Here is a 27540-nt window from a genome sequence, read left to right as displayed (position 1 = left end):
GCAGACCATAGCGCGGCAAACAGACACAGCATTACAAACATAGGTGATGTCAGTGGAACATCCAACATAGTTTCAACTATATCACCCAGAAATGGAAAGGCAAGATGCTGAAAAACCGTTCTTAACCTTGCCATACAGAAGGAACATCGACAGCTAGTTACTGGCAGTTCAAATGCAAATTCATATAAAACGTGGGTCAAGAGCTTTTGCACTGAAAGATGGAGAACAACAGTAACCAAAAGAAACAGAAAAATCGTCCACAATGGTGCTAACCACGAAAAATCACTTGATAGTTTATTCTGCTGAACCTCAGGACACAAACCAAAAAGACACATACTACAATACATCAACATCAACACTGCAACATTGTACGTAGCTACAACTCTCTCCAGTTCTTAATGTAAGCCGGAGAACTTCAGTCCTCCATGTTTGTTTTGTTGATGTTGGTCTAACACTATGACACGCGGTGTAGGGAAACATAGCCCGGTCCCCACTCCCCGTGTAGATGCAGTAAATAAGGAACGATAACAGGCTAAACTGAACGGAACGGTACCGAACCAGAATCAACATATACCAAAAGCGACGCAGAAAATGTGCTCTTCAGCAGGCGTAAAAATTTGGTCCATTTATTCTCTCCGTGACCTATTTGGCATTCTGGCGTGTCAACGCCGTCGCCTCCAGTGTCTCTGACTGGGGATGGAATACTGGGCCGAAGCAAAGTTAAAGAACAGCACAGAGTGTTCACCACCTTCGTTTATTATTTCTGTGGCCCCATAGTCACTGCGTGGTGGACTAGCTACATTTTTCTGCCCGTGCTGTGGCTGTCGGGGACTGCTAGGCTACGCCTAAGCCACGCGATTAGGATATTTCCTTATGCTGGAAATATGGTACGGATTGTTGTTCTTCGTGCTGATTATCATACTCAAACTACTTTTACGGTCAATATTCTCTCAAAATATCTCATATTTTGATGTAATTAAAGCTTAAAAATCATTAAGTATCAAGAGTTGGTGACGTGATTGAAAACGCTCTGGTGTCATCACCAAGGCGAAGCTTTTTCTGCAAATAATTTAGCTATTTAGTGATGGAAAACGCATTTACAACCTTTAAGTAACAATAGAAAAGATTTTCGTGGAAGCTGATAGTGGAAACCTCACGCAAATTGATGCGTTTATACTCTACTCACTTAGGACGGCGATATGTGCAAGGACGGGTATTCTTTTCTCTGCTCCCTGCAATACCATTAAACCCGCTCATAACTGAAGAACTTTGGAACTTAAGTAATTGGATTCGCATCTTATATCTAGATTTTCGACTATCAGTCACGAAACGACCCAAAGCACAATAAAATTATTCTTGGCAAATCTTTGTGCTGATTTCCACTATTCACAATACTTAGCAGAGGTCATGAAGAAGCACGGGTTCTGTGGCGTAACGGACAGCGCATCTAACTACAGATAAGAACAACACAGGTTCGAATTTTTGAAAGTTTTACACGAAATGCGAAAATAGCATAAGCAAGAACTTACAGTAGCAGTTGCTTCGATAGTGGGATGCATTGTATATAGCTTCACATTAATCTTAGTCTGAGAAATGGACAAATGAGAATAATGCATCTACTTTGCTTACAGACAATTACCGTTTTTTGGAAAGTATTGCTACTATTGAAGATATCACCATACTGCCTCAGCATAATGAGATGTAGGACGAAGAGGTTTTGTATGCGGTGAGATACAAAGCATGTACAACGTGCAGTTAACACAAACGTAAGGGCTGAGCTGTTTGTGAGTGGAAACTAACGTCAGTGTCTGAAGCAGACTTAGCTTCATCTTGTGTAAGACGATGAAACTTGAAAAAGCTTAAACAGTAAGGATCCTAGCTGGGCAGTGCGGAGATAAAAAAGAAAACATTGTTTCTTATAATATAAAATCTATGTGGTCACAGTAACTAGAAATGTGGTCACATCAACTAGAAATGATCATCACGGTGTCCGCCCCCGGTAGCTGAGTGGTCAGCGCGACAGGCTGTCAATCCAAAGGGCCCGGGTTCGATTCCTGGCTGGGTCGGAGATTTTCTCCGCTCAGGGACTGGGCGTTGTGTTGTCCTAATCATCATCGTTTCATCCCCATCGACGCGCAAGTCGCCGAAGTGGCGTCAAATCGAAAGACTTGCACCAGGCGAACGGTCTACCCGACGGGAGGCTCTAGTCACACGACATTTCATTTCATCATCACGATAAAATAAGAGAAATCAGGGCTCGCACAGAGAAATTTAAGTTCTCGTTTTTCCCGCGTGCCGTTCGAGAGTGGAACGGTAGAGACAGTATGAAGGTGGTTCATTCAACCCTCTGCCAGGCACTTTATTGTGAATAGCAGAGTAATCACGTAGATGTAGAATACTGCTACGCGGTGTGGGATACTTAGCAGATAGGAATGACGGAGCACATAGAAAAAGTTCATAGAAAGGCAGCACGTTTTGTATTATAGCGAAATATGGGAGAGAGTGTCACAGGAATGATACAGAATTTGGGCTGGACATCATTAAAAGAAAGGCTTTTTCTCTGCAACGGAATCTTGTCAAGAAATTCCAATCACCAACTTTCTCCTCCGAATGTGAAAATATTTTGTTGACACCGACCTACATAGGGAGGAGCGATCACAACGATAAAATAAGGGAAACCAAAGCTCGTACGGAAAGATACAGGAGTTCATTCTTTACGCGAGCTATACGAGATTGGAATAATACAGAATTGTGAAGGTGGTTCGATGAACCCCCCCGCCAGGTGATTTGCAGAGTATCCATGTAGATGTAGATGTCGATGTAGATGTAGAAAATATTTGTTTGAACGTCACGTGAGTGAAAAGCTACTGAAAAAGTAAGCGCGTATAAACGCCAAGGAAAAAAACAATAATATTCTGTTTCTGATCAGTGTGGTGAAATTTTGTAACTGTGATTTGGTTTTCGTTTGAAAGGGCTGAAGGGCCGTATTACAAGTAAGTTGAAATATTCTTTCGCATTGGGGAACCAGCGATGTATTATGGACATCATCATCTAAAATTAAACGGTCTACGGCTTTAACAACTGAACTACCGTAGAATTTATTTATAGTTGGGTAAAACGACAATTTTTGCTATGAGTTAAATTCTGATGAATAACGCTATCCTTCCTTGCAAGAGGGGGAGAGCTTGTCACGCAGGTAAAGTAATGTTAACTGGAAGTGGCAATCTGCCAGTAGAGTGCAACCACATATTACGCATTTCTCATTCTCTGGAACATTTAAAAAGAACATTTCAGCAGTTTTTATAGATGTATTTCTACAGTAAAATCCAAAACAAGACATCGCTGTGAATTAGTATTGGTTCAAATGGTTCTAAGCACTATGGGACTAAACATCCGAGGTCATCAGTCCCCTAGACTTAGAACTACTTAAACCTAACTAACCTAAGGATATCACACACATCCATGTCCGAGGCAGGATTCGAACCTGCGACCGTAGCAGCTGCGCGGTTCCGGACTGAAGCGCGTAGAACCGCTTGCCCACAGCGGCCGGCCGAATTAGTATTATGGCAGCGAACTAGCCACTGACGTCACAGGCATCACATGACTCAAATGGACCCTTTTAGCAGGCTTTCAAATTATATGATTTTCATTTCCGTTTTTATAAAAGAATACTGAAACTCAAGAGGAAAAAAAGCATGTTAGAAGCATAAAATTACATAATTACTCATGTAAGACGGTTCCCAGAAAGCAGTTAAACATCTTATTGTTGGTAAAGCAGGGGGGGGGGGGGCGAGGAGGCGGTTTTTTGACTGCTTCTCTTTTTATCCTGGCGCAGCATTTTAGAATTGCGGCAGGGCTAACTGCGCGTCTTCCTCGTTTATTACTCTTTATTTTGTGGTTTCTGGCCGTACCATCCTGCTTTGGAGTCGTGTATGTCCTACCTAACCACACTTCATCTACACCTACGTGATTACTCTGCTATTCACAATAAAGTGCCTGGCAGAGGGTTCAATGAACCACCTTCAAACTGTCTCTCTACCGTTCCACTCTCGAACGGCGCGCGAGAGAAACGAGCACTTAAATTTTTCTGTGCGAGCCCCGATTTCTCCCATTTTATCGTGATGATCATTTTTCCCAAAGTAGGTGGGTGCCAACAGAAGGTTTTCGCAATCTGAGGAGAAAACTGATGATTGAAATTTCATGAGAAGGTCCCGTCGCAACGAAAAAACGCGTTTGTGTTAATGACTGCCACTCCAATTCACGTATCATGTCTGTGGCACTATCTCCCCTATTTCGCGATATTACAAAACGAGCAGCTCTTCTTTCAACTTTTTCGATGTCATCCATCAGTCGCACTTGATGCGGATCCCACACCGCACAGCAATACTCCAGAATACGGCGGACAAGCGTGGTGTAAGCAGTCTCTAGTACACCTGTTGCACCTCCTAAGTGTTCTGCCAATGAATCGCTGTCTTTGGCTTGCTCTACCCAAAACATTATCTATGTGATCGTTCCAGTTTAGTTTGTTTGTAATTGTAAGGCCTAAGTATTTTTTTGCGTGACTTACCGCGTAATCGAAATTTAGCGGAGTTCTTTTAGCACTCATGTGAATAACTCCACACTTTTCTTTACTCATGGTGAACTGCCACTTTTCGCACCATACAGATATCTTTTTTAAATCATTTTGCAGTTCGGTTTGGTCATGTGATGACTTTACAAAACGGTAAATGACAGCATTATCTGCAAACTAAGAGGGCTACTCAGATTGTCTTCTACGTCGTTATTTAGATCAGAAACAATAGAGGGCCTATAACACTTCCTTGGGGAACGCTGGATTTACTTCTGTTTTACTCGATGACTTTCCATCTATTACTACGAGTCTGAGTCAAATGAAAACCTTAAATTTGTAATAACAAATCGAAATTTCGCGACGTTATCCTGTAAGTTGGTAAGCGCGCTACAAACAGCGTGCAGAATGGCCTGTAGGTGTCAGCATAGTGCAGATACACACATACCGTCGCAGTATCAGTATAAAGATGGCTGCCCAACTTGCGACTTGCACCAGGGAAGAACAGCATTCTGTTATTCGGTTTTTGCGTAGTGAAGGTGTGAAACCTATTGAAATTCATCGACGAATGATGGTCCAGTACGGTGATGCATGTTTCTCACAGCAACAAGTTGACGAATGGAGTAGGAAGTTCGCAAATGGTGTGACTTCAGTGGAAGATGCTCCTCGTCCAGGTCAGGCACAACGAGTTGTGACTCCACAGAACATTGCAGCAGTTGGAGCCATAGTGAAGGAAAACTGTCGAGTGACATTGAATGACATTGTAGCATGTTTACAGATTAGTCATGGGACAGCACACCACATTGTGCATGATGTGCTCCAGTTTCACAAAGTGTCTGCAAGATGGGTGCCACGGCAGCTGACTCCTGAAATGAGAGAACGACGTGTTGATGCTTGTGAAGAACTTCTTAGGCGCTTTGAACGAGGTGATGGCTTCCTTGCAAGAATCGTTACTGGGGACGAAACCTGGGTTCACTTCCACCAACCGGAAACAAAGAGAGCGAGCAAGGAATGGCGCCATTCTTCACCACCAAAACCGAAGAAGTTTCGAACAGAGCCATCAGCAGGGAAGGTTATGCTGACTATTTTGGGACGAAAAGTCATTTTGGAGCATTACATGCCTAGAGGGACCACTGTCACCAGCGCATCATAAACAGATCTCCTAAAAAATCATCTGCGGCCTGCAATCAAATCAATGCGACGTAGATTGCTGTCAGCAGGTGTCCTTTTGCAACATGAGAATGCAAGGCCGCACACTGCCCGTACAACAGTTGCAACAATCACAGACCTGCATTTTGAGTGTCTTCCAAAAAAAATGGTTCAAATGGCTCTGAGCACTATGGGACTCAACTGCTGTGGTCATCAGTCCCCTAGAACTCAGAACTACTTAAACCTAACTAACCTAAGGACATCACACACAGCCATGCCCGAGGCAGGATTCGAACCTGCGACCGTAGCAGCAGCGCGGCTCCGGACTGGAGCGCCTAGAACCGCACGGCCACCGCGGCCGGCTAGTGTCTTCCACATCAAGACCTTGTCCCAAGTGACTTCAATATGTCTGGACCACTCCAAGACACAATGGGAGGAAAGAAGTTCCGTTCTGATGAAGAGGTACGCCACGCGGTGTATGAGTGGTAGCGCGGTCTACCAACAGAATTCTTTCTAAAGGAATTTATGCACTTTGTAAGCGCTGGAGGACTTGCATTGGGAGTGGGAGAGATTATGTTGAAGAGTGATACAGCTTTATACCCCTTCTGCACAATAAATAATATTTTAAAAAAATATTTAAGGTTTTCTCTTGACTCACCCTCATACGAACTGTGATCATTCTGAATCACGAATCCAGTAGCAATAGGCACGGAACTCATCAGCTACGCTAAGATGATAACAGTCATGAGATAGTGATACGCAACAGGGGCGTGTTCTCCACGAGTCCAATGCATGCATTGCGTACTTCGTTAAATATATGCGTCGTGAAGTCACAGATATTCAGTAATTTTTGAGAACATGTGTCTCTGGAGTACAGCGGTTTATTCAGTATTTAAAACTGAATATAAACAGCCACAACCGCAATAAACTTCCTTTATTTATATAAAGTTAGCTTTTGTGGATGTGTAGCGCCTACTCCGTTGACAGCCACCATCTACGTCGTCGTTTGGGTCACAAATATTCGTTACTAAATCGTAATATAGTACCTATTTAACAGACCGTATTTTCTTTCTTTTCAACCGACCGCTGGTTCCTGTGCTGCACAAGCGATGGCGCACCTGCAAGGGCGCTTCCTAGTAACACTTCTCGAAAGATAAAAGCAAGGAGCTGGGGTAGTCTCGGCTCCCGTTTGACCGTTTCGTGATGCCACACCAAGCTGGCTTGAAACATGGGTAGACAGGTGCAACAGGAAGACTGCATTCTGCACGTTTTCTTCTCTGCTACCCTGAATGGAGCGTGCATTAGTGAGTTCACTGACGGATGAATGTATCGTGCCTGAATGATATTTTAGCCAGCAGTTTCGCAAAGCGAGTGATTCTAACCGGTAATGATGTCATTATAAGTGCTTTTAATGAATTTTTTTCAATTACAGCTATTCAGTGAAATGTTAGAACTTGTTACGAATGTTCGACTAGCTCCCTGTCTCAGTAATCTGAAAACAGATAGCAAGTCAGAAATTCATTATTAGCATATATTCGTGATAATTACAATAAAACGATTTGGTTATGCGGAGTGAGATATTGTGTAAACTTTTTCATTGGCCATGTTTGTCTCTCTGAAAGGACAAATCTTGCAACAGTGAATGTCGTCGTTATTCAGACCTTCATAATCTGCACACTGCAGTTTCTCTGTGTGAAAAATCAGAATCTCGTATCCATGCATATGCACATTTGGCAAAAGTTGGGTTGATATGATATTAGATGAGGAGATATGTGCAAGCATGTTAAAATCACATTGAACCAGCGAAACAGAACCGGGGATTACTAAGGCAGATTGAAAGTAGCCACCTAAAATGATCATTTCGAAGCTACAGGGAAAACTGCGACTACAGCAATCGAGGCAATTACTTTGGAAAATTCACAAAATTGTGACACAGTTGCTATCAATTAAGCACACTGACTTTTCATTATGTTACGAGATTTTCATTTCAACTTCCGTCGTGTGTGTTCGAAAATCTGATTTCATTGGCATTGCATTATGCAGTCAAAATCCTTAGAATTAATTTTTGCAGTAACGAAGTAGACGGCTAGTCCCGGCGGAGGTTCGAGTCCTCCCTCGGGCATGGGTGTGTGTGTGTATTTGTCCTTAGGATGATTTAGCTTAAGTAGTGTGTAAGCTTAGGGACTGATGACCTTAGCAGTTAAGTCCCATAAGATTTCACACACATTTGAGCATTTTTGAACGAAGTGTAAGACTTGAAGCTGTGCATTAAGACATATAATGCCTTTGCGAAAATATGGTGCAAGGGTGAAAGCATTTGTGATACTCCAGGGAAGCGAAGAAAGGAAAACTGCACAGAAAAACATGCAAAGGATGACTACTGGAGGATGTTCCTCAAGATGTTAGATACTATAACCATTCAGTTAAACGCCAGATTTGATTCGCTGCCTGACTTTACTGAAATATTTAACTCAAAGAAGTTCTCAGGTTTTACAGGTGTGTTTTGTGTGGAGTCATATGAAAAATTATGGATAATACATGGGAAGTTACCCCAGTTAGGTTAAATGTGAAATGTAAGCTATGTTGGCGTCACAGCATCTTAGAGCCAAGTCTGTGAAAGAAATACAAGGCTTCCTGCGACAAAATTTACTTCACACTGGGCGTCCAGAACTCTGTAAAGTCTGTCTATACTCTCAATCACAGCCATAGAAAAGTATCTGTTGGCGTAGTTGAAAGCTCGAAACTCACTTTTCGAAGACATTACTGAGTTTTGCAAGAAGAACCGCACATCGGATTTCCGCTACAGATAAACCCATGGTGAGTGGGCAGTCTCACGTACACGTACAACCATAAATTTCATGTTGCATGCCTTAGCAGCATTTTCAGCATACGCCACTGATATGCACGTATACAGATGGCAGTAGTATCGCGTAGACAAGGTATAAAAGTATATATGAAGACAGTACCTGTTCTCGAAAGAACAGAATACTCTTGATGACCGTGCAGCTTTTCCCTGGAATATATGATGACTAACTGAAACCCTCAGCTGCCGACAGGTATTGTTGATATACCTCGATGTGGACAGCTGAAAATGTGTGCCCCGACCGGGACTCGAACCCGGGATCTCCTGCTTACATGGCAGACGCTCTATCCATCTGAGCCACCGAGGACACAGATGAACAGCGCGACTGCTGGGACTTATCCCTTGCACGCTTCCCGTGAGACTCAAACTGTCCACAAATCTACATATATATTGTACCCTATAGACATTTTCCCATCCACTCATTACTCGCGCACGCTTTGGCGATTCCCGTAAGAGTTTGGGCAACCTGTGCGCATTCGCACAGACGAAGGTCAACGGCTGGGTAGCCTTTAACTATATATACGAAGACAGTAACTAGTTCTCGAAAAAACAGTTACTGTTGACGACCGTGCAGCTTTTCCCTGGAATAAATGATGACTAACTGACAACCTCAGCTGCCGACAGGTGTTGTTGTTATTCCTCGATGTGGACAGTTGGGAATGTGAGTCTCACTGGAAGCGTGCAAGGAATAAGTCCCTGCAGTCGCGCTATTCATCTATGTCCTCGGTGGCTCAGATGGATAGAGCGTCTGCCATGTAAGCAGAAGATTCCGGGTTCGAGTCCCGGTCGGGGCACACATTTTCAGCTGTCCACATCGAGGTATATCAACAACACCTGTCGGCAGCTGAGGGTTTCAGTTAGTCATCATATATTCCAAGGTATAATAGGGCAGTGCATTGGCTGAGCTGACATTTGTACTAGGTGCTTCATGCGAAAAGATTTCCGACGTGATCATGGCCGCAAGACTGGAATAGACAGACGTTGAATGTGGAATGGTAGTTGGAGCTAGACGCATAAGACATTCCATTTCGAAAATCGTTAGGGAATTCGATATATCGAGATCCACAGTGTTAAGACAGTGCCGAGAATACCAAGTTTCAGGCACTACCTCTCACCACGGACAACACAATAGTCGACCGCCTTCACTTGGCGACCGAGAGGACCGGCACTTGCGTCGAGTTGTCAGTGCTGACAGACAAGCAATAGTGCGTGAAATAACCGCAGAAATCAATGTGGGACGTACGACGAACGTGCGGTGAAATCTGGCGTTAAAGGGCTGTAGCGGCACGACATAGCCTGCAGCACCTCTCCCCGGCTCGTGACCATACTGGTCGGACACTAGACGACTGGAAAACCGTTGCCTGATCAGATGATTTCAGTTGCTAAAAGCTGATGGTAGGGTTAGAGTGTGGCGAAAACTCCACGGAGCCCCGGACACAATTTGTCAAAAAGGCACTGTGCAAGCTTTTTGCAGCTCCATAATGAATCATTGAGGGGAAGTGGCAACAAAACAACTATTCACGTTGGTGTGTAGAATATATGAGTCTGGCGACATACCATCTGACTTTCGGAAAACCATCATCCACACAATTCCGAAGACGGCAAGAGCTGACAAGTGCGAGAATTATCGCACAATCAGCTTAACAGCATCGAAGCTGCTTACAAGAATGATATACAGAAGAATGGAAAAGAAAATTGAGAATGCGCTAGGTGAAGATCAGTTTGGCTTTAGGAAAAGTATAGGGACGAGAGAGGCAATTCTGACGTTACGGCTAATAATGGAAGCAAGGCTAAAGAAGAATCAAGACACTTTCATAGTACACTCCTGGAAACTGAAATAAGAACACCGTGAATTCATTGTCCCAGGAAGGGGAAACTTTATTGACACATTCCTGGGGTCAGATACATCACATGATCACACTGACAGAACCACAGGCACATAGACACATGCAACAGAGCATGCACAATGTCGGCACTAGTACAGTGTATATCCACCTTTCGCAGCAATGCAGGCTGCTATTCCCCCATGGAGACGATCGTAGAGATGCTGGATGTAGTCCTGTGGAACGGCTTGCCATGCCATTTCCACCTGGCGCCTCAGTTGGACCAGCGTTCGTGCTGGACGTGCAGACCGCGTGAGACGACGCTTCATCCAGTCCCAAACATGCTCAATGGGGGACAGATCCGGAGATCTTGCTGGCCAGGGTAGTTGACTTACACCTTCTAGAGCACGTTGGGTGGCACGGGATACATGCGGACGTGCATTGTCCTGTTGGAACAGCAAGTTCCCTTGCCGGTCTAGGAATGGTAGAACGATGGGTTCGATGACGGTTTGGATGTACCGTGCACTATTCAGTGTCCCCTCGACGATCACCAGTGGTGTACGGCCAGTGTAGGAGATCGCTCCCCACACCATGATGCCGGGTGTTGGCCCTGTGTGCCTCGGTCGTATGCAGTCCTGATTGTGGCGCTCACCTGCACGGCACCAAACACGCATACGACCATCATTGGCACCAAGGCAGAAGCGACTCTCATCGCTGAAGACGACACGTCTCCATTCGTCCCTCCATTCACGCCTGTCGCGACACCACTGGAGGCGGGCTGCACGATGTTGGGGCGTGAGCGGAAGACGGCCTAACGGTGTGCGGGACCGTAGCCCAGCTTCATGGAGACGGTTGCGAATGGTCCTCGCCGTTACCCCAGGAGCAACAGTGTCCCTAATTTGCTGGGAAGTGGCGGTGCGGTCCCCTACGGCACTGCGTAAGATCCTACGGTCTTGGCGTGCATCCGTGCGTCGCTGCGGTCCGGTCCCAGGTCGACGGGCACGTGCACCTTCCACCGACCACTGGCGACAACATCGATGTACTGTGGAGACCTCACGCCCCACGTGTTGAGCAATTCGGCGGTACGTCCAACCGGCCTCCCGCATGCCCACTATACGCCCTCGCTCAAAGTCCGTCAACTGCACATACGGTTCACGTCCACGCTGTCGCGGCATGCTACCAGTGTTAAAGACTGCGATGGAGCTCCGTATGCCACGGCAAACTGGCTGACACTGACGGCGGCGGTGCACAAATGCTGCGCAGCTAGCGCCATTCGACGGCCAACACCGCGGTTCCTGGTGTGTCCGCTGTGTACAGCCCTCTCGCAGTGTCCGGAGCAAGTATGGTGGGTCTGACACACCGGTGTCAATGTGTTCTTATTTCCATTTCCAGGAGTGTATTTGTCGACCTGGAAAAAACGTTCGACAATATAAAATGGTGCAAGCTGTTCGAGATTCTGAAAAAAGTAGGGGTAAGCTATAGGGAGAGACGGGTCACATACAATATGTACAACAACCAAGAGGGAATAATAAGAGTGGACGATCAAGAACGAAGTGCTCATATTAAGAAGGGTGTAAGACAAGGCTGTAGCCTTTCGCCCCTACTCTTCAATCTGTACATCGAGGAAGCAATGATGGAAATAAAAGAAACGTTCAGGAGTGGAATTAAAATACAAGGTGAAAGGATATCAATGATACGATTCGCTGATGACATTGCTATCCTGAGTGAAAGTGAAGAAGAATTAAATGATCTGCTGAACAGAATGAACAGTCTAATGAGTACACAGTATGGTTTGAGAGTAAATCGGAGAAAGACGAAGGTAATGAGAAGTAGTAGAAATGAGAACAGCGAGAAACTTAACATCAGGATTGATGGTCACGAAGTCAATGAAGTTAAGGAATTCTGCTACCTAGGCAGTAAAATAACCAATGACGGATGGAGTAAGGAGGACATCAAAAGCAGACTCGCTATGGCAAAAAAAGCATTTCTGGCTAAGAGAAGTCTACTAATATCAAATACCGGCCTTAATTTGAGGAAGAAATTTCTGAGGATGTACGTCTGGAGTACAGCATTGTATGGTAGTGAAACATGGACTGTGGGAAAACCGGAACAGAAGAGAATCGAAGCATTTGAGATGTGGTGCTATAGACGAATGTTGAAAATTAGGTGGACTGATAAGGTAAGGAATGTGGAGGTTCTACGCAGAATCGGAGAGGAAAGGAATATGTGGAAAACACTGATAAGGAGAAGGGACAGGATGATAGGACATCTGCTAAGACATGAGGGAATGACTTCCATGATACTAGAGGGAGCTGTAGAGGGCAAAAACTGTAGAGGAAGACAGAGATTGGAATACGTCAAGCAAATAACTGAGGACGTAGGTTGCAAGTGCTACTCTGAGATGAAGAGGTTACCACAGGAAAGGAATTCGTGGCGGGCCGCATCAAACCAGTCAGTAGACTGATGACTAAAAAAAAATGATGTGGGTTGCGTTTATGTGGAACTGACTGGGTCCCCTGGTCCAATTGACCTGTTCATGGACTGAAAACGGTTATGTTGGGTTACTTGGAGACTATCAGAAGCCATTCATGGACTCCATGTTTCCAAAACAAAGAAAAAACGGAATTTTTATGGATGACAATGCGCCATGTCACCCGGCCACAACTGTTTGTGGTTGATTTGAACAACATTCTGGACAACTCAAGCGAAACATTTGGCCACTCAGATGGCTCGACATGAATTCCACTGAATATTTATGAGACATAATCGAGAGATCAGAGGCGGCATGGCTCAGTATTTCTGCATGCAACGTCGAGCTGCTGCAATATGCCGGGGCGAAGGACATCCGACACGGTATCAGGAGGCCTCCGAAGACTTTTGTCAGCTCAGTGTACGTATGCGCCCCTGCTCGTCCACGTCCGCAATACCCTGCGTTACGCAACGCACTCCTTGGTTCGTGGTTTAGCGCTCCACTAGCCACGACCCCCTCGCTTCTTGCGCCGACCGCTGTGACCGAGCGGTTCCAGCCGCTTCAGTCCGGAACCGCGCTGCCTCTACGGTCGCAGGTTCGAATCCTGCCTCAGGCATGGAAGTGTGTGATGTCCTTAGGTTAGTTAGGTTTAAGCAGTTCTAAGTCTGGGGGACTGATAATCTCAGATGTTAAGTCCCATAGTGCTTAGAGCCATTTGAACCATTTTCGCTTCTTGCCGGAGAAGAGCAAGCCTCCCTGCTTCGTCTAAAGAGGATGGCAAACGCGTAAAGCTGAAATACTAAACACCTTTTTCCAAAGCTGTTTCACAGAGGAAGACCGCACTGCAGTTCCTTCTCTAAATCCTCGCACAAATGAAAAAATGACTGACAGCGAAATAAGTGTCCAAGGAATAGAAAAGCAGCTGGTATCATTCAACAGAGGAAAGTCCACTGGACCTGACGGGATACCAATTCGATTCTACACAGAGTACGCGAAAGAACTTGCCCCCCTTCTAACAGCCGTGTACCGCAAGTCTCTAGAGGAACAGAAGGCTCCAAATGATTGGAAAAGAGCACAGGTAGTCCCAGTCTTCAAGAAGGGTCGTCGAGCAGATGCGCAAAACTATAGACCTATATCTCTGACGTCGATCCGTTGTAGAATTTTAGAACATGTTTTTTGCTCGAGTATCATGTCGTTTTTGGAAACCCATAATCTACTATATAGGAATCAACATGGATTCCGGAAACAGCGATCGTGTGAGACCCAACTTGCTTTATTTGTTCATGAGGCCCAGAAAATATTAGATACAGGCTCCCAGGTAGATGCTATTTTTCTTGACTTCCGGGAGGTGTTCGATACAGTTCCGCACTGTCGCCTGATAAACAAAGTAAGAGCCTACGGAATATCAGACCAGCTGTGTGGCTGGATTGAAGAGTTTTTAGCAAACAGATCACAGCATGTTATCAATGGAGAGACGTCTACAGACGTTAAAGTAACCTCTGGCGTGCCACAGGGGAGTGTTATGGGACCATTGCTTTTCACAATATATATAAATGACCTAGTAGATAGTGTCGGAAGTTCCATGCGGCTTTTCGCGGATGATGCAGTAGTATACAGAGAAGTTGCAGCATTAGAAAATTGTAGCGAAATGCAGGAAGAGCTGCAGCGGATAGGCACTTGGTGCAGGGAGTGGCAACTGTCCCTTAACATTGACAAATGTAATGAATTGCGAATACATAGAAAGAAGGATCCTTTATTGTATGATTATATGATAGCGGAACAAACACTGGTAGCAGTTACTTCTGTAAAATATCTGGGAGTATGCGTGCGGAACGATTTGAAGTGGAATGATCATATAAAATTAATTGTTGGTAAGGCGGGTACCAGGTTGAGATTCATTGGGAGAGTGCTTAGAAAATGTAGTCCATCAACAACGGAGGTGGCTTACAAAACACTCGTTCGACCTATACTTGAGTATTGCTCATTAGTGTGGGATCCGTACCAGATCGGGTTGACGGAGGAGATAGAGAAGATCCAAAGAAGAGCGGCGCGTTTCGTCACAGGATTATTTGGTAACCGTGATAGCGTTACGGAGATGTTTAATAATCTCAAGTGGCAGACTCTGCAAGAGAGGCGCTCTGCATCGCGGTGTAGCTTGCTCGCCAGGTTTCGAGAGGGTGCGTTTCTGGATGAGGTATCGAATATATTGTTTCCCCCTACTTATACCTCCCGAGGAGATCACGAATGTAAAATTAGAGAGATTCGAGCGCGCACGGAGGCTTTCAGACAGTCGTTCTTCCCGCGAACCATACGCGACTGGAACAGGAAAGGGAGGTAATGATAGTGGCACGTAAAGTGCCCTCCGCCACACACCGTTGGGTGGCTTGCGGAGTATAAATGTAGATGTAGTTGCCGATGCTACTCTTGTTTCACTTCCTATCTTGAGTTGTACCCCATGTATGAATACATCTATCACAGATCTTCACACATTTGCTGCTGGAGAGAACATAACTGATCGCTGCAATATCGGAGTTGCGTTCCACTAGTCTGTTTGCAGAGTATTCGAACTCAGTGGTACTTTCGAACGCAACTACTTATTCCAAGTAGATGCACAAGTCGCCAGTCAACTTCAGTCGTACAACATTTATTAATAATTCGTATGACCACGTACACAATCGTCTCACGAATCTCTCAGACTGCGGGAATGTTTGTATTCGGTCAGTGCATAAGTTCGTAGCATTTCTGTTTTGCTATCCCCGTTGTTATGGGTTTATTTATCGACTGTCCTTTTTTTATTTGTAGTTCTCTGTTGCTATTTGATCTACATATTTTGTCATTTGGAGATAGTGAGAGGAGCTGTGGACGTTAATTTGTGCCGTGTACGGGGATAATGCCATTGGACAAAGCACGGCAAGAAAAGAAACCTTCGGGATTTGAGAAAGATCGTTTAATAGCATTCGTTCACAATGATCCCGGCCAGTGTACTCGAGGACTGGCAAATGTGATGAGCTATGATAATTCCACCAACGTGCGACTTTGCATGCAATGGCGAAGGCTAAAAAACGGGGTGCATCGGTACCGCATACCCGAAGCCAAAATCACAAAGATCAATGGGTGACTGTGTATCTCTACGTGCTCGTCATCAATTGGCTCGTGAACAACACCGATCCTTACTATCCTGTATCGTTACTGGTGATCAGAAACTGTGTCTTTAGGCTAACATAACGAAAAGAAAGGAATGATTCAATCCAAACAACGCAGCAACTAGCTGTACAAAGACCTCTGCACATCCACAAAACAATGTTACGCATTGAGGCGCTTACTGTCAACAACTGAGACGTCTTGCAGACGTTATCCAAGAACAACGACCAGGAAGTGTGCGTGAAGTGATGTTACTCCACGATAACTCCCGCCCGCATTCTGCTAGACTGACACAAAAGTAAACGGGAGTTGGGTTGAGAAGTCATTCTGCACCCACGTTATTGACCTGATCATGCACCGTCAGATTTTCACGTTTTCCGCTCTCTATCGAACAAGCTTCTCGAAATTTCCTTTGCAGATGAAAATGCGTTTCGCAGATGGCTCAAGTTCTTCGCCTCAAAGCCACGTGATTTCTACAGTTGGGGAATCGAAAAGTTGCCCTTTCTTTGGCGCACTGTTGTAGATAGTAAAGGAGAATATATTATTGATTACTAAGGTCTCCGTTATGTACACCTGTTATGTACATCTCTTGTATTTATTAAACTCACGGAAAAGCGGTACGAACTTATGCACCGGCCCAGTGTCTTTTCGTGTAGCTGACCTGTGAAAGTTAGCATAACGTTAGTTTCGGTCACACCGTTCATTAAAACCATCAGTCATTTTTTTCAGTTAATTTTGTAACTTCCTCGATCAGAGTCATGTCGAGTTCACCCGAGCTCATTTCGCCCACAGCTGAAGTCTACGAACGCGCTGTCGACACCGTTACAAATGGTCGGCCACTTACTTAAGACAAGGCGTGCGACGACGGCTGTGTCCACGTGGTGGGACAATGCCGAGGGGTGGCATCGAAGACTGCGCCGCAGGTGGAACAGGCGACAGTTACGCCATCATGATGTGGCGTCACGGCGGCAGAATCACCACGACGGCTGCAACGAAAACCTCGGCCAGCACGTGACAGCAGCGGAATGCACGACACGTCGCGAACGGCATCTCAGCCGGAACTGCAGAGAAAGTATGCTGCGAAGGCCACGCGGACTCTGAAGCGACTACAGCGCCAGCTACGGAAGTCTGGGCGACGAAACAAACAACACGCGCCTCGCGCCGCGAAGATAACACGCCACAAGCGCGGTGGACTGCCATGTTGGGCGTCTAGCCGTAATTAAAAAGAGTAAATCATTTCTTCACGATTTTGATACCAATTGTCCATGGCTGGACTTGTCTTCTCGATGGAGGAGGGGCATGGGGTAGAATGACGGTATAACTTTATTTATAGTCCGATTAAACTGACTTGGTAGTTGACACTTCACGGGCTGGAGCTGGTTTCCTCCAATCAGAGCGGTCAAGGTCACGCTCGAATCGCTCGCCGCTGTCGAACTGCTACCACAATTGGTCAGTTCACTTCTAGTTCCTTGTCCGGCTTTCTTTCTTGCTGTGTTTGGATCTTGAATCCTGGTTCTGGCACTTTTATTTCGTATTTCATCTCACACACACACGCGCGCGCATGCACAAAACGATGCTAACCAGCTAACGAAATACACAAGTTTCATACACAGTACTAATGAAACACTACTGTATCCTTCCGCACAAGACGCGATTCAGCGTTATTATAATCACAGAGATCGGCTTACGTTAGATAAGCTTTGGATGACATTGCGTGAAGCCGAATTTTTGAAGGTTGCCAATTATTCGTTGCTCCTGGCACACCAGTCACAAATACAATAAACCTTTGCAGTGTACTTCGATAGTGCATAGTTGTTAGTGCACAAACCTGCTGTAACGAACCAGTTGGCGCCCTGGGTAGCACTCTAGACTCGCTTTCGGGAGGACGACCGGTCAAACTCGCCTCCGGTCATCCTGATTTAGTTCCGTGATATCCCTAAATCTGCTTCAGGCAGGTGCCGGGATGGTTCCTTTGAAAGGGCACGGCCGACCTCCTTCCTCATCCTTCCCTAATCCGATGGGACCGATGACCTCTCTGTTTTGTCCCCTCCCACAAATTAACCAACCCACCAAACTTGCTTTGTAGAAGGTCGAAGGTTCGAACCTCGTCAAGCACGTTGTTCGTTGCGACGGAATCTTCTCGCGAAATTCCAATCACCAACTTTCTCCTCCGAATGGGAAAATATTTTGTTGACACCGATCTACATAGGAACGATCACCACGATAAAATAAGGGAAATCAGAGCTCGTACGGAGAGATATAGGTGTTCATTCTTTCCGCGCAATGTACTAGATTGGAATAATAGAGAATTGTGAAGGTGGTTCGATGAACCCTGTGCCAGGCACTTAGATGTGATTTGCAGAGCATCCATGTAGTTGTAGATGTATATTACGACGATTATGGACAGGTAATGAAAGGGCATTTTCTTGCGATGTTACCTAATTATCGCCATGCGGGAAACTGTTTTTGTTTCTGAAGTTAGGTGAACACATTACGCGAATATTTTAAGATTACATGACAGTTTCATTTACTTCAAACGGGAACTCTGTCGGAGTTTTCTAACACGAACAATTTTCGTTAAATATGATGCATAATAGTCCGCTTGCGTGTCAAGTTCGTAATCGCGCTTGCAATTCGTTACGAGGAACAGATCACTAGGTTTGTAATAAACCAGTTATTAGTTTTACTTACCTGCCTACTTCTTTCTAGCATAACAAAATTTATGACTTATGCTTTGAGAAAATATGATGATGAACATTTGAAAATTTCAGTGAAACGGTTGTCTGGAGTACACCTAAACCTTCTCGTACATTATTCTGAAAACTTGGGTCTCCTAAGTTTTGGTTTTCCATTTGTCCGAAAGGTCGCCTCTTTCTTTCATGATTTTCGGGAAGTTCACCAGGCAAATATTGTTTTTACTGTTAAACCCATATAAACTTCTACAGTTTGTCTCTTCATTATTTCTTCGGGCTACGTACACTACTGGGCATTAAAATTGCTACACCACGAAGATGACGTGCTACGGACGCGAAATTTAACCGACGGGAAGAAGATGCTGTGATATGCAAATGATTAGCTTTTCAGAGCATTCACACAAGGTAGGCGCCGGTGGCGACAACTACAACGTGCTGACATGAGGAAAGTTTCCAACCGATTTCTCATACTCAAACAGCAGTTGACCGGCGTTGCCTGGTGAAACGTTGTTGTGATGCCTCGTGTAAGGAGGAGAAATGCGTACCGTCACGTTTCCAACTTTGATAAAGGTCGGATTGTAGCCTATCGCGATTGCGGTTTATCGTATCGTGACATTACTGCTCGCGTTGGTAGAGATCAAATGACTGTTACTAGAATATGGAATTGATGGATTCAGGAGGGTAATACGGAACGCCATGCTGGATCCCAATGGCCTCGTTATCACTAGCAGTCGAGATGACAGGCATCTTATCCGCATGGCTGTAAGGGATCGTACAGCCACGTCTCGATCCCTGAGTCAACATATGGGGACGTTTGCAAGACAACAACCATCTGCACGAACAGTTCGACGACGTTTGCAGCATCATGGACTATCAGCTCGGAGACCGTGGCTGCGGTTACCCTTGACGCTGCATCACAGACGGGAGCGCTTGCGATGTTGTGCTCAACAACGAACCTGGGTGCACTAGTGGCAAAATGTCATTTTCTCGGATGAATCCAGGTTCTGCTTACAGCATCATGATGGTCGCATCCGTGTTTGGCCACATCGCGGTGAACGCACATTGGAAGCGTGTATTCGTCATCGCCATACTGGCGTATCATCCGGCGTGATGGTATGGGGTGCCATTGGTTACATGTCTCGGTTACCTCTTGTTTGCATTGACGGCACTTTGAACAAAGGACGTTACATTTCAGATGTGTTACGACCCGTGGCTCTACCCTTCATTCGATCCCTGCGAAACCCTACATTTCAGCAGGATAATGCACGACCGCATATTGGAGGTCCTGTACGGGCCTTTCTGAATACAGAAAATGTTCGACTGCTGCCCTGGCCAGCACATTCTCCAGATCTCTCACCAATTGAAAACGTCTGGTCAATGGTGGCTGAGCAACTGGCTCGTCACAATACGCCAGTCACTACTCTTGACGAACTGTGATATCATGTTGAAACTGCATGGGCAGCTGTACCTGTACACGCCATCCAAGCTCTGTTAGACTCAATGCCCAGACGTATCAAGGCTGTTATTACGGCCAGACGTGGTTGTTCTGGGCACTGATTTCTCAGGATCTATGGACCCAAACTGCGTGAAAATGTAATCACACGTGAGTTCTAGTATAATATATTTGTCCAATGAATACCCGTTCATCATCTGCATTTGTTCTTGGTGTAGCAATTTTAATGGCCAGTAGTGTTTTTTTTCTTGTTTCCAGGCAACACAGATTCTCCCATTTTTACTAAAAAAACACAGTAAAACATGACCTCAATAGTACTCGTCTCGAAGTATGCTAACGACGCTCACTTCCGAAAACGGAGAGTGTTCTCCGCTTGTAAGAAGCTCCTCTAGTTTTATTCATACGAAATCGGAGAATGTTTTGAGCTACTTTCTCACCCTTTTACTCATGCTGAGAACATTCTCGGATGAAGTGTATTTTCAGACTCCCTTTATTCACACGAAACTAAGAATGTTCTCCGGAATTCCAAGTATAAAGCATATTCTCCGTTTTATTCACAGTAATCCCTGTTGCGATGATGATAGACTCCTCGCTCAATGGCTCACCATGCTTTTGTTCACTGACAGGTCTTCATAGACATTCTGCAAGTACTTACAAATATATGCGATTCTCTGGTTTTCCGCTAAAAGAAACTCAAACGACAGATTTCTGCTTGGAGCGCACCTCCGCCACAGACGCCATCTTGAAAGCAACGTATAGCACCGCTAGCTATCGGAAATTCAAACTATAGGGACTGAGGCGGGAATACTACACGATGTCTCGCACAAATTCCCCTGTTTAAAACTAAACTGGCCGGGGAAAAAAATGTGCTGAGTTATTTATTCGACGCCTTCGCAGATAGACGGCAACTTGACCACAAAAGCCTGCTTACAGAGTTTCCCGAACCCAAATTTAGTGAGGAATATTGAAATACAATAAAGCCTAGGGTTTCGTCCCCTAGGGGCCGGGAACGCAAAGATAAATTACGTTAACGAAGAGGCGTTTGAGCAACCGTTCTGCCCGCGCTCCATGCGCGAATGGAACAGCGAAAATCCTAATACATGCAGATTTTTGTGGGAATGCATAATAATCAAGTAATTCGTAGTGCCACAAACAGAAAACAGACGGGAATATGCTTAGAAAGATGAGGCGCATGGAACTTATGAGCATACTGCGCTGCGGACGTAAGCGAGAAATAGACGAGGGAAACGCAACAAACAAAATAACGTCAGTTCAGCAGCTTAACAAATGGTCCTAGCTAATTCGCAACTGTTAAATTTTACGAGCACTGACGATGTTTTTGATGAGTGAAGTGAAGTGTTCCTGACAGTTGTGTTTTATTAGCTGTGCAGACGGTACCGTAATAATATTCCAGATACGCAAAATAAAATACGACGGGCTGCATTTCTACGAGCAAACTGCAATCATTTGATAGTATTTTGTCATCTAGGATACGGCCTCACCTCATCTACTAATACTTTTTTTCGACTCCGCTCTCTCATGACCAACAAGTCCGTAACAGTATTAGAATGCATTGCAAAGTCTGCAGTCTGTATGGCGACTCAGTTTCCAAACCACGTATTTCATTTGCCTCGCGAGAGTCAGTTGCTCAACACGCTCTACTTGCGTCCTTCCTTGGACGTATCGTGCGTAATGATGAAACGCGATGTGCATCTCGACTACAGTAGTTTCACTAACAAGGAATCCCTTGAGTGCGAGGTCGCATGTTCAATGTTTAGTAAGGCTCATTTGGAAGTAGTTTGTTAACAGTTATGACAAGACAAATATTAGCTGCTAATGACTCACCATTGCATCAGGAGGGCGACAGAAAATGAGTGTCCAGAAGGTGCAGGGATAAACTTTCTATGGGATGTATGTATTACACTTCACAAAATCGACACCGTTGATCTTCAAGAAACGTTCAAAACAAACCATTAACTTGCACTGTTTACACCGATTGACAAATAGCGTGCCACAGTGACAACAAAGATTCCCACCATCAAGATCGAGGGCGAACTTCCTGGGAGCTACAAACCGTGCAGCACATTCAGCTAGTTTTCTACTTTTAAAGAATGCATATGGAATCATTTCGGTGTAACGGGGCGTTGAGAACTGATGGAATGTGATGGCATGCAAGTGAAGAGCGAAGCAGTTTGGCGTGGAGTTTATAGTGAAAGTGACTATCCTTTAAGACATAGCTGCAGATATTGCTATGATATGTTTTATAGACCAGTAGAAAAACAAATCCAGAGGCTGAATTTGTCCAGTACTTTCAGGTGGTACTAACTGCAATGTCACACTCTTTTCAGGAGGGATAGTTTGCTTTGAAGTTGCTCAGAAATGGTATGGTGTTTACAGCCAGGCCAGAAATCAAGCAAAAGTAAGATATTCGAACCCAAAACAGCGCTCATAACATAGTTGTTCTCTTAACGCCCATTTTCCCCCTCTTGCTTGCTGTGACGTAAATATTCCCTACTGTCCTTGCAAGGTCACGCACACGAGAAAGAATCGCAGGGGGCAGAGCACCTCCAACTCCTTGCAGCACAATAAATAACTTCCCAACCTATTTATCACCCATGTTAACAGTCGGTATGATTGTATACGAATGCGTTAAGGCATCGATGTTAGTCGGTCTTGAAACAACTTTCTTGGTACCTATAATTTCAAGGGTTCCTTTCATAACGAATTTCCTCTTCAAATCCTCATTGATTGGAGTTGAAAACAAATCCCTAGATGAACAATGGGATGAGCTTGTTTATCACATCTACAAATTTCCGCGACGATTTTCTAGTCTGCTGTGAACCATCAAGTCGACGCTTTCTTTGATATTTCGTTATCTTACCTCTTCTAATTCTGCAGCACTGTTTGAAGGTAAGCAGCCATCCACTACTTGCCCTGAAATTACTGTAATCCTATGTCGCGTGCAATTTTATGTGTATAACGTAGAAGGTCACTATCATGCACATCCTGCAAGTTGTATCAAGCATTCTTGAAACACGCAAACACCAGTTTTTGTAAAAATTGCGTCTTGTCTTCCACGGAATATCCGTAGTTATTCTTATACGCTACACGGTCATATTGCTGCGGTCTTATTCTAAATCTGTTAATAATCGTTTTTTTATTGTATGACTCACTGTCCGACAACGATGATGAACTATATGGCTCGACGCATGTTCAATACCACTTTCACTTGTCAAGCACGAACCGTCATCGTTGTACTCTTCATATAAATTGTTCGCACAGGCTAGCATACACATCACACATTCCACTGACTCGTCTTGCAGAAATGCTAATACTTCATTTGCCGCTTCTTTCTCAGTCTGTGAAATTTCTTATGTTCCTTTCTGACGAAATGTCAACTTCCGCAACTGCTCCTGTAGATGGGAGATATTGCTGTGTTTATCGTTGCCATGGCTCTGCTTTGTATCAACACCACTAGCGCTCCAGCACTGTTGTGCGTTGCTCGTCGTCTAGACAGCTTGACTACGCTCCGTAGCTTCATGCTGTGCTCACCATTGGATTCATCCAGTCCCGCCTCCTGTTGCCATTATCAGCCAATATTGTGGTTGCATGATAGACTACGTGGGGCTTCGAATGCCGTAAATATCATTGGCCTTTTGCGACCTCGCACTTAAGGGGTTACCGAGCGAGGTGGCGCAGTGGTTAGCACACTGGACTCGCATTCGGGAGGACGACGGTTCAATCCCGTCTCCGGCAATCCTGATTTAGGTTTTCCGTGATTTCCCTAAATCTTTTCAGGCGAATGCCGAGATGGTTCCTTTGAAAGGGCACGGCCGATTTCCTTCCCAATCCTTCCCTAACCCGAGCTTGCGCTCCGTCTCTAATGACCTCGTTGTCTACGGGACGTTAAACACTAACCACCACCACTTACGGGGTTCCTTGTAAGAGGGTGGCTGAGTGATGCATTTCAGGCGGAAACACATCGCGGAATCGACAAATCTCTGACCCAAACTACTTGCATCAATAGTTCTCTTCTCATGGCCCTTCAGTACATGTTAACAAGTAAACACTACCTTTCTTTCCGAAGTTCTCTCTATAAATTCGTGCTATAGGAAAGCTATAGGTTTTGGGCAGCTTTTTCCATTAATGAGACCCTAGGACAACATTAAAATGGCGAAATAATCACCATAGGTGCACTGTGGTGAAAATAAACTCTAAATGTTCAACATGTATCCTGAAGCGCACGGAATAAATTTAAATGGCGGAAGACTGTCATAGGCTGCAGTGTCATGTGGCCCTTTTATGCTGCGTTATCTCCCCGCCATCCGTGCGATTAGCTGCGCACTGCTTTAAAAGTCAGATCTTCGTAAACATGAGCCCAACGGCTCATCAGAAATGATGAAACAAAGATTCTTTAGCGCCAGTTAACCTAACACACTTTTCTTACCTGACATGGTAAGCAGAGTAATTCGTTCATGTTACTGCCGCTAACCGTGTTCACATCTCTTCAAGACCACTTCATAGATTACAGCTCACCTTTTATGTGTGTCTCGACGGGAAGAACTGCATACAAACGTCCATTAACTCTGCTCGTCGTCGACCTGGAGACAATAACATCCGCGACAGGCACTGTACACTAACCTAACGACGTCGGCGGAGTGCGACCTCTTGCATATCTGTAGATACCATCCATCGCTCCTGATAAAGTTATCACGCAGTGAAGAAGCTGCTACATAACGATATTTCCTGAAGTACGCCTCTACAGCATCGGCGGTTCTCGCACTCTAATATCTACGTGGCTCCCATAGTGCGGACAATAGTCTCATTACCGTACCGTACACCACTACAAAGTTTATTAAAAGGGAAAAAAATTTTCCTGCCTGAGTCTGCGATCATTGTGACTTGTCTTGTCAACCGAGCTGTCTTGATCGCTAAATACGAGGTGCGGCTAGAAAAAAACCGGACTGATGCTGGAAAAAACATTTATTTACAATTATTTACAATTTCATGTTATCTCCTTCAATATACTCTCCTCCTCGGTCTCTACACCGCTCCATACGAATTTTCCACTGTTCATAGCAATGCTGCAGATCATTTTCGGTAAGTCCATACATTACTTCCGTCGCTTTTTCTTTTACTGCTTCAACAGTCTCAAATCTAGTTCCTTTCAAAGCTGACTTGACTTTAGGGAAAAGAAAAAAGTCACAGGGGGCCAAATCAGGTGAGTAGGGTGGATGATCTAAGATGGGAATGTTGTGTTTTGCCAAAAACGTCTTCACTGACAACGCACTGTGAGCTGGGGCATTGTCTTGGTGAAGGATCCATGACTTTTTTCTCCACAAATCGTTCCGTTTTCTCCGTACTCGCTCACGTAGGGTAGCCAGGACGCTAATGTAGTAATGCTGATTCACTGTTTGTCCCTCTGGTACCCAATCAATGTGCACAATCCCTTTGATGTCAAAAAAAACAATCATCATTGCGTTGAAATTCGATTTTGACATTCGTGCTTTTTTTTTTGTCGTGGAGAACCAGGAGTTTTCCAATGCATCGATTTTGTAAGAAGGTGGGATCACTTTCAATGTTTTCCAGGATGTCAGAACAAATCATTCTTCGGCGTTCCTTCTGTTCAATTGTGAGACACTTTGGAACCATTTTTGAACACACTTTGTCCATGTTGAAACTTTCATGAAGAATCTGCCTAACACTTTCCTTGTCAACTCCTGTTAATTCAGACACTGCTCTGATTGTTAAACGGCGATCTTGTCGAACAAGTTTACCGATTTTTTTCAATGTTTGCATCAGTTTTTGCTGACAATGGTCTGCCAGTGCGAGTGTCATCACTGGTGTCTTCGCGCCCATCTTTAAATCGTTTAAACCACTCAAACACTTGTGTTCGCGATAAACAATCATCGCCGTACACTTGTTGTAACATTACAAACGTTTCACTTGCAGATTTTCCTAGTTTGAAACAAAATTTGATGTTAACACGCTGTTCTCCCTGTACACTCAACATTTTCCGACGCACAGACAAAACGTCAACTACTTAAAACAGATGCCACGGGCAGACTGAGTGCAGGAGGCAGATGAAACTCGAGCAGTAGGCGGAGCGAGAGTCACGTGACAGGCCACGCGACTTTCAGCCTTATTGCATTCGTTTTATTGTTTCACCAGTACTAGTCCGGTTTTTTTCTAGCCACACCTCGTAAATTCCTCTGTTTACAAAAATGTCGAAGTCGCTAAACAAAGTTCTTTAATTATAAATAAATCAAATATACAAATACAGGGTGATAATTATTGAACTATATGAAATAAAATCGCCATAACTTCCGAACAGTTCGCGTTATGGCTTTCAAACTGCTCGGCTGACCACGGGGCAGGATAATAACCGCTGCATCGTTTGGTTTAGCGACGAAGCCCACTTTCATTTGGATGGGTTACTCAATAAGCAAAATTAGCGCATTTGGGGGACTGAGAATCTGCATTTCGCGATCGAGAAGTCTCTTCACCCTCAACAGGTCACTGTGTGGTGTGCAATGCCCAGTCACGGAATAGTCGGTGCGATATTCCTTGATGGGACGGTGACGACCGAACGGTACGTGAAGGTTTTGGAACATGATTTCATCCCCATGATCCTAAGTGACACTGATTTCGACAAGACGCGGTACCCAGAGGCCACTGGCAGGGGCCTCGACTGGGCGCCATATTCTCCGGATCTGAAATCATGCGACTCCTTTTTATGCGGCTACATTGAAGACAAGGTGTACAGCAATAATCTCAAAACCACTGCTGAGCTGATAACAGCTATTCAAAAGTCATCGACAGCACCGATGTTCAGACACTTCAGGAGGTCATGCAGAATTTCGCTATTCGTCTGCGCCACTCGCCAGTGATGGCAGGCACATCGAACACGTCGTAACCTAAATCCGAATATCTGTAGTGACGTTTACATGTTGAATAAAGTGTGTGCACGCCATAGTTTGTAACTAATTTACGCGTTTCTCATATAATTCAATGTCACCCTGTATAAAATATGTAAATGTAAAACATATAAATAAAGATATTTATTTAGCGATCTAGACCAGGGATGCATAGACCGCGGATCGCATTTCATAAGTAACAGAACGGGTTGTTGATTTTTTTTTTTAAAGTGTGTGCTGAATGCAAGGATGCGCGGAATGTGAAGGCAGCTGAAATACGACAAGCAACTTTTTTCGCGGAGCATATTGTTGAGTTTTCAATCATGGACCAACCCGTTCCTGCGTTAAGAGAGGTATTCCCTGATTCCGTAATTGTTTCAGAGGTGACCTTAGGTCGTACAAAATGTTATTGCAAAGGAGGAAACTGATAAAACGATTCAGTTACTAAGGGACATTAAATTTTC

General features: G+C 44.7%; 2 protein-coding genes and 2 non-coding genes across 4 annotated transcripts in view; 2 read left to right on the top strand and 2 right to left on the bottom strand.

Annotated features, from left to right (window-relative positions):
* LOC126483712 (leucine-zipper-like transcriptional regulator 1) overlaps positions 1-17099 on the bottom strand; it is an 80677-nt gene extending 63578 nt beyond the window's left edge. Inside the window, exon 1 of the mRNA XM_050106807.1 lies at positions 16858-17099. The gene's annotated coding sequence lies outside the window, so the exon portion shown is untranslated. The remainder of the gene's footprint in view (positions 1-16857) is intronic.
* LOC126483713 (uncharacterized) overlaps positions 1-27540 on the top strand; it is a 121508-nt gene that overhangs the window by 24407 nt on the left and 69561 nt on the right. The window lies entirely within an intron of this gene.
* Trnat-ugu (transfer RNA threonine (anticodon UGU)) lies at positions 8813-8886 on the bottom strand. The gene has a single exon. It is a non-coding gene; the product is annotated as a tRNA-Thr (tRNA).
* Positions 9300-9373, top strand: Trnat-ugu (transfer RNA threonine (anticodon UGU)). The gene has a single exon. It is a non-coding gene; the product is annotated as a tRNA-Thr (tRNA).

This window comes from Schistocerca serialis, chromosome 6 (genome assembly GCF_023864345.2).
Source record: "Schistocerca serialis cubense isolate TAMUIC-IGC-003099 chromosome 6, iqSchSeri2.2, whole genome shotgun sequence".
Classification (NCBI taxonomy): domain Eukaryota; kingdom Metazoa; phylum Arthropoda; class Insecta; order Orthoptera; family Acrididae; genus Schistocerca; species Schistocerca serialis.
The sequence above is the reverse complement of the archived record's forward strand: the minus strand, read 5'-3'. Positions and strand labels throughout refer to the sequence as shown.